The 7,985-nt window shown below is 44.6% G+C and overlaps 1 pseudogene across 1 annotated transcript; it reads right to left on the bottom strand.

Annotated features, from left to right (window-relative positions):
• Positions 1-567: 567 nt before the first annotated feature.
• On the bottom strand, positions 568-6,047 carry LOC308299835 (CMP-N-acetylneuraminate-beta-1,4-galactoside alpha-2,3-sialyltransferase-like; annotated as a pseudogene). Its single transcript has 2 exons — positions 5,874-6,047; positions 568-1,202 (listed from the first exon to the last, which is right to left on the bottom strand). The product of its transcript is annotated as a CMP-N-acetylneuraminate-beta-1,4-galactoside alpha-2,3-sialyltransferase-like (transcript).
• Between the last annotated feature and the right edge of the window lie 1,938 nt (positions 6,048-7,985).

Raw genomic sequence — 7,985 nt, 5'->3', positions numbered from 1 at the left:
GGCTCTGACCGGACAAATCCAGATTTAGGAGCTATACCGCTCAAAATAAAAAGATTTAATAAATATGAAAAAAATAAAAATAAAAAGAAATAAGAATACAAATGTTTTACCAAATTAGTTCAAACTTAGTTCTGATCTGATGTATACAGTAGGATATGTTACAGTGTTTTTGAGGTACCAGCGAGATTGGGACCGGATCGTGGCATTGGTCCGACGTTTCATTGTTACGACGTCCCATTAGTCCGATTTAGCGCACAAAGATTTTCACACTTTCTGCTGGAAGTGAACCTTTTCAAATATTTACCTGACTATAATTGGCCTGTCCTGCTTGCTCCGGTGGGGGGGGGGGGTAATACTTGTGAAGAATGGTTGATGCATTCAAATGTGTCTGTAGGCTATCCAACAAAAATGTTGTGCTTCTTGCACTTTACTGGTAATAAAATCCTTTGGAAAACTGACACTATTGTGTTGGGTGGTGGGTCTATGATGGACCCACCCGTATAGGTGGTACCCAGGTTGCTCTTAATCAGGATGGTGGTTCCCTGGGTCAAAATCTGTTGAAAACCCCTAGTCAATGATGCCATTGGTCAGGTCCTGGATCGCTCCAGCATTCAAAACTTTTGCCAGAAACTGCTTTTCCTTCACTATGTTATGATTGCCCCTTTCTGTCACTTCTGACATTGTGTAGCCATCGTTGTAGTAATGCAAGGGAGCGTGAGGGTAACTCATGTTGTAGCCAAAACCAGCCACAGACACGTTCTCACAGTTGTGGAGGGCCAGTGTTATGGCAACTGCCCCCGTGGTGGGAATATTTCCATGATCCCTATTCCAAACTGGCCGACCATCGTTGTAGGGCAAGCCGATGAGCTTAAAAGCGACCTCTCTGATGAAGTACGGGTTGAGGATTCGCATGTCCACCGGTTCTCTAGGTACGTTTTGTGCCACTGGCTGCCAAAATGTCAATGTATCATGTAGCTTCTCTTTGAAGACCATGTGTTTGAACCACTGGAGGTCCTTTTCTTTAAAGGCCAAGAGGACAAACAGCGACTGGCTCTCTATCTCCTCCGGGTTCTTGGGGCAGCTTTCTGGGACAAGATGCGCATGGTGGTCTTATTACCCACGTCTTTCTCGTAGCCTTTCACCGGCACTGCATTTATCCGCACAACGACATCAAACTTATCGATCGTCTGGCCAAGAGGAGCCTAAATGGGGCTGTTAATAAGTATGACATCATTTTGTAGGCAGAGGAGAATTTCTGCCCCCAGTTTCCGTGAATCTTTTTACTATTTTTACTATTTACACATTTTTCTTCTCTTTGTTGTTGAAAGGAAAGTGTTAGAATTATACTTTAGTCATTATTTTTGTCTCGGATCTGTTGAAATGGCGAGGGACAGAAAATGCTCTGGGGGCAGAGTTCTCTCTGCCTCTGCCTACAAAATGATGTCACGGCTTAAAAGCCCCATACAGAGCTGAAAGCAGAAGGACAGGGTGTTGGAAAGAGAAGGTAGTGACGTGGATTGATGCACAGTGAGTTTTAATTGAAATAAGTTAACTTAAATTCACATGAGTCAGAATACCTTAAATATAGTGTCTATGGTCAATACTCTTCTAGTTTAATGCAGTGTGTCTCAAAGTGGGAGTCTAACATGACCTATACAAGTCTGTAATTCTGGCAGTGTACAAATGGAACCAAATGAACCCGTCATTTGGTTACATTTGTACACTGCCACAGTTAAGGAGAGACCTTGAAATTTGAACGTTTGAGAAACACTGGTGTAATGGATTAAATAGGCCAAAATCACCCTCTTTAAAAAAGCAATAAAGTAAAGAAACGACAACGCAGAGCGTTTTCATTCACAACGTAACAAAAAAGTGAATAATAATGATTGGAAATAAATCAAGTGCAAAAGGGACTCACAGTGTCTTTGACAGTAAGAAAGATAGATTACATCTTTCGTATAAGATAGTGCAGAAGTGCCACTCTTACAAATAAGTACTTTGCTCGTTCAAATATACAGTATAACCAGAGTATTGTCTATATGGAGCATTGAGCACTTTAGGTAATTATTCCGTGGGAATGCAAGGGTCCTTTTTTAGGGGCATGTCAGTGGTGACTGTGAAGGCGTTTCAACAGGTAAACAGTGCAGGGTGCAATACTTTGAAGACTGCAATATTTTTTTGGACCATCAAATGGAATGGAGAAAAAGAAAAGAAAATACAAACAAACATATACATTCAGTATAAATAAATGGACGCATAAACAATTAAATATCAAATAAATATTGCAAGTGCTCCCGTCTTTTGAACATCACCTAAAAAACATGGTTTCAAAACGGCTTCAAACGGAGAAGAAGGGGAGGAAGTGTCTTTTAAGACTCTCTCGTCACCTTCGACTTCACCACACACAGCCTTAGGGTATGTTCACACTATCCATCTTAAAAAATATTAAAAGATGATAATAAATAAGCAGCACCTTTTTACATTAAATCTTAATGTATACCTCGGTCCTCCGTTGTTGCGACCGTCAGGTTAATATGAAAACGTCCGGCTCATGTCCGTGAGTGTGTGAGCCATGGGTCTGTGCCACATCGCCGATTCGCTCACTCACTCACATGGGTCTGTGCCATGTCGCTGATTGGCTCACTCACTCACATATGATTGGCTGTGGTGGCTTTCCCAGACAGCTCAGCTGTTTAACGGTGTATAAATTGCCTGATTGCCTTGCCTTTCATTTCAGTGACTTTCTGAATGGGCGTGTCCGAACGATACTCTTTTGAAATCTGCCCTCAGTCTAGGTCACGATGGGCTCATTTCCTATTGGGCCCCCTCGAGAAGGGGGCAGTACTTTTTGGGAGGCCATATTCTATTGAGACTATGGCGTGGGTGGTGCTAAAATTGGAACAATACAGTGAAGATTAGCATGGTGCCATGCTACAATTGGAACGATACAGGGAAGCTTAGCATGGTGCCATGCTACAATAACAAGTCAATATCACTCTTGATTTGTTATGTTTGTAATGAAGGCATCGTTGAAAAAGAGAGCTTGCTCTCAATTGGTCATCCCTGAATAAATAAAGGTGAAATGAAAAAAAGCCCTATATGAGCAGTTTTTCTTCACTGGCTATTTTGACATGGTGATACAGGATGCGAGGCTAAATTACCGTTGAATGCGGAGCCGCTATTTCCAAGTCGCTATCCTATAGTAAAAACCGGCTTAAGAGACTGGCCAGCAGACAGCGGTCGGATCGGCGGTGCAACGTAGGTGTGAGGGCTGCATAGTGCTGGGGTTTTCAAAGTGGGTGACGGGGGCGGGGCACCCTGGGGTGATACAAAAAAATATTTTGTATCATTTTAAACTTGAAGTACAAAGTTATTTTCAGTCAGTTCTAACCAAAATGGCTATTATCTCAACGTTTTCCTCGCAACATAATCACTAAAATATCGCCACTGTCGGGCAGAAACCTTGTATCTCCAAGTTTCAAATCTGTACGTCTTTTGGTAAGGCAAAGCCCTGCTTCATCATACAAGACTGTCACACAAAACGATAAAAAACGAAAACAGCTGATCTGCTGTTTTCACTAGTTTATCACATTTTATAGATGATAAATACAAAATGAACGTTTTTGGACATACAAGGTTTCCACCCGACAACGACAATATGCTATAAATATAAGGTGCCGGGAGTGAAAATTATAATGTCGGGGTGCCTCGGATTAAAGAAATATTCATGGGGTGCCCTGAGACAAAAACGTTTGGCAACCCCTGGCATAGTGGCCCGAACTATACAGACGTCTGGGACCTCTAGTTACAGAAAAAGCCCTCTAGGCAACACCTATTGTTCATAAACGGCAGACGGTGTGAACACACCCTTAGTCAGCATAGGATCAAATCCCAGTCATACCTCCATCCCATCACTGTCTCCTTCTCACGTTCTGTAACATTACATCTTAACCCATTTAGGCCTACAATTATTGAATGCTTTAACCAGTGAAAAATAGCAGATATACAAGCTCACAGCGCGGCACCGAGTGCCGCGCTGCGAGCTTGTAGATCTGCTATTTTTGAAAAAGTCATGAAAATGTGTGCAAATCTTTGAATATATGTATTTTCAAAGCGAACGTTTGTAACTCAAATTTTGCTTCTGGGTGGTCCCTGGAACTAAATATTTTGAGATACGGGTCCGTGGCCAAATAAATATCATTTTGGGGGTCCTTCACATGAAAAGGTTTGAGAACCACTGACATGGTAGTCTCTCAAGAACAGACTAACTGAGCTCCAGTTAAGTGAAAAGGACCTTTTCTTTGACAATGGCTGGCCAGATTGCTGACATAGAAACATAGGTTTTTTATATACGGGTGGAAACCTTGTATGTCCAAAACTTCGTTTTGTATTATCATTTAAAAAATGAACTAAACTAGTGAAAACAGCCGATCTACAAGCACACAACGCCTTGCACCGCGAGGCGTTGTGTGCTTGTAGATCTGCTGTTTTCACTACTTTTGTGCGTCAGTCTTGTATGATGAAGCAGGGCTTTACTTTGCAAAAAAAAAAAAAAAAAAACATACAAATTTGAAACTTGGAGATACAAGGTTTCAGCCCGACAGTGACGATAAAAAAATCGTTAAAACAAAAAATACATTTTCTCCCCCCATTTTTTTCCAGTTTCATACATCTTTGAAAAAGCTCCAGGGAGCCACTAGGGTGGCGCTAAAGAGCCGCATGCGTCTCTAGAGCCACGGGTTGCTGACCCCCGTCCTAGACGGACAACACTTTGGCCGGAACTATCAACCCGGAAGCAGTTTTAACCCAAAACAATTCCCTGCGCTCAAAGACATACTTTTAGGGCCTACCTAAATAAACCCCTTGATGCGGCGTAGTTTTGCTATTGCAAAAATGTGTTTGGTATATGCATCTTTTAGTCCAACTCGTAACGTCTGGCAAGACTACACTATGGCTACTCGAGCATTTTAATAGGGATTGGGGACACAAACGGGGGGAACCAAAACAGAAGAGACGCCACTTCTTCTGCATGTGGTTCCCGCCGGGACCGTACCTATGTTCCCCAGGTTCTATGTTCCCCATTTATCCCCACAAAAAGGTTCCATGTTCCCCGCTTAAGCAAAAAGGTCCTATGTTCCCCAGGTTCTATGTTTCCCACTTACCCCCACAAAAAAGGTTCTATTGTCCCCGCTCATCCAAAAATGCAGGAAACATTCATTTCTAATTATTAATAAAACTTCTTGACGCGCAGCGTATATGGTGCAACATTTCAGCATATATGCTTCAGGTCCCCGCGGATGGCAACACATGTGTTTATATATCTCAAGAACTGTGTGACCATTGGTCATATAACTCGGTGTTCTGTGTTCAGATAACCGAGGCCATTCCAATGGCACCATGAACTGTACCATAACAAAAAATACAAATAAAATAGAATAAATGCAATTGTAGATCTGCTGTTTTTGTGGGCAAACGGACGGCCGTTTCTCGAGTTGAGAAGCTAGCTGTGCCCTGTAACTGGCATTTCTGGATTCGGCATTCAAATGCCTTTCCAATGACACCAATCAAGGAATAGTGACACCAACCAAGGAATAGTGTTTCCAAAATAATAGCCAAAAAACGGGAGCCTATATGTCTTGACTGGAATGGCTGTTCTTAATGAAATGTTGTGTTTTGTTTTCAGGTGCATAAGGCCTGTCTATTGCCACCATGATTGGGCAAAAAAATGAACATTTTTTTGAAAGAAATGTAGCCTCCCCTGCATTTATCTGAAAAACATTAACACAAGCAATTTATTACCTTTTCTATTATAATTAATAGCATACAGGGTTATCTGAAAATACAGATTGTTTTGCATATACAGACTGACTTACTTCAGACTGCTGGAACAGAGCAGGCCATTTTTCCTTGAAATCCCCTATGAAGGGCCTCTCGTGGACAATCTCAAGGCGCCTGTGGGCAAAGGTTTTCCCCATTTTCTCCCTTACAACTGCCTCGTTATGACGCTTCTTCACCTCCATCAACAACGCTTTTCTCTCTTCCTCCATAGTTTCTGCCGTTTCACCTTTAGGTGGAAGAGGAATATAGTTCACTTCAGCCTTCCTTGGCTTCTTGATATTAGCAGCTGATTTCCCTTGGCCATCACGTTTGTGCTTTAGCGAGTTTACAACAACCTCAGGATGTCCGAGACGCATATGCTTCGTTCGAGTGTTTTGCATTTTTGTTTTTAATTTAGTTATCCATCCCCCAAATCCCTCCTTGGCTCCCAGCTGTGCCAAACAAGGATGGGCCTTTGTCAAAGCTGCTGCTATGTCATCCCACTGGTGGCCTTTTGGGTATTTTGAGTACTTCATTATCTCCTGTGCTAGACCTTCAAGGATGATTCCCTTCAGCCTTGGGCCAGGGCTGAAGTATGTTCCGTTGTTTGTGAACTCTGCATTCTTCTGTTGAAGTACATAGTCCACATCATAAGAGAACTTGGGGATCACAAATACCGTTGGCCAAGGGAGGGAACCCGAGTGTGGGCTGGACGTATACAGCGTGGCATCACTGCAGGATGAGGTTACAGATGACGGAGGAGTTTGGCAGGTGGCAGCTGAGGTCCCAGGCGGTGACAGGTAGGAGTCAGCTGAGGTCCCAGGCGGTGACAGGTAGGAGTCAGCTGAGGTCCCAGGCGGTGACAGGTAGGAGTCAGCTGAGGTCCCAGGCGGTGACAGGTAGGAGGCAGCTGAGGTCCCAGCAGATGGCAGGTAGGTTGTATATGAGGTCTCAGCAGAAGCTGAGGTCCCAGCAGACAGCAGGTAGGTTGTATACGAGGTCCCAGCAGATGGCAGGTAGGAAGAAGATGAGGTCCCAGCAGATGGCAGGTAGGTGGCAGGCGAGGTCCCAGCAGATTGCAGGTAGGTGGCAGGCGAGGTCCCAGGCGGCAGCAGGTAGGTGGCAGGCGAGGTCCCAGGCGGTGGCAGGTAGGTGGCAGGCGAGGTCTGAGGACCCTGGATCCCTCCATTCTCTCCTCCTCCATTCTCTCCTCCCTCCCAACCCCAGATACTCTTCCCTCTCTCCCTCCTGACACTCTAACATCTTCCTTTCTCTCCTCTGTCTCCTCAGCGTTCGATCGGCACTGCCCTCTCTCGACCAGGCCAGCACGCTCAAATCCACCGGCTCCGTGGCTATCTGAAACCCTCAGAACTGAGCGAACACCTCTCAGGGCGGCAGAGAGGAAGTGGCACAAGTCGAAGCAACCAGAGGACCTAGCTCACTTTCATGGACTCCTGTCAGGTTTCTCACTCGCACTCTCCACTGCAAAATCATCATTCTACCACACAAAGATTCAATCATGTACCTCAAACCCTAGGAAACTGTTTAGCACCTTCTCAACTCTCCTCAAACCCCCTCCTCCCCCCCCTCCGTCATCCCTCTCAGCGGATGATTTTGTCACCTACTTTGAAAAGAAGGTTGATGATATCAGTAGTTCATTCTCCCATCTCCCCCAGAATACAGTGTCTAACACACGAAATTGTATCCCTAACATAACATGTCTGTCCTCCTTCTCCCCTCTCTCTGCAGATGACGTCATAAAACTAGTGTCTTCCTCTAGACCTACCACCTGTGCCCTGGATCCAATCCCTTCTCCACTCTTCCAGACGATCGCACCTGACCTACTCCCCTTCATAACCGCCATCATCAACAGTTCTGTAACCTCAGGCTGTGTCCCAGCTGCCTTCAAGGCAGCCAGAGTATCACCACTCCTCAAAAAACCAACTCTTGACCCCTCGGACGTCAAGAACTACAGACCGGTATCCCTCCTCTCATTTCTTTCAAAAACCCTTGAACGTGTGGTCTCTAACCAGCTTTCTCTCCATCTCTCACAGAACAACCTGCTGGATCCCAACCAGTCAGGTTTTAAACCGGCCCATTCTACAGAAACGGCACTCCTAGCAGTCACAGAAGCACTCCATGTTGCCCAGGCTGCCTCCCACTCTGCA

This window comes from Nannobrachium achirus (genome assembly GCF_963921795.1).
Source record: "Nannobrachium achirus genome assembly, chromosome: 2".
NCBI classification, from domain to species: domain Eukaryota; kingdom Metazoa; phylum Chordata; class Actinopteri; order Myctophiformes; family Myctophidae; genus Nannobrachium; species Nannobrachium achirus.
Note: the sequence above shows the minus strand (reverse complement) of the source record. Positions and strands in the feature narration are given on the sequence as shown.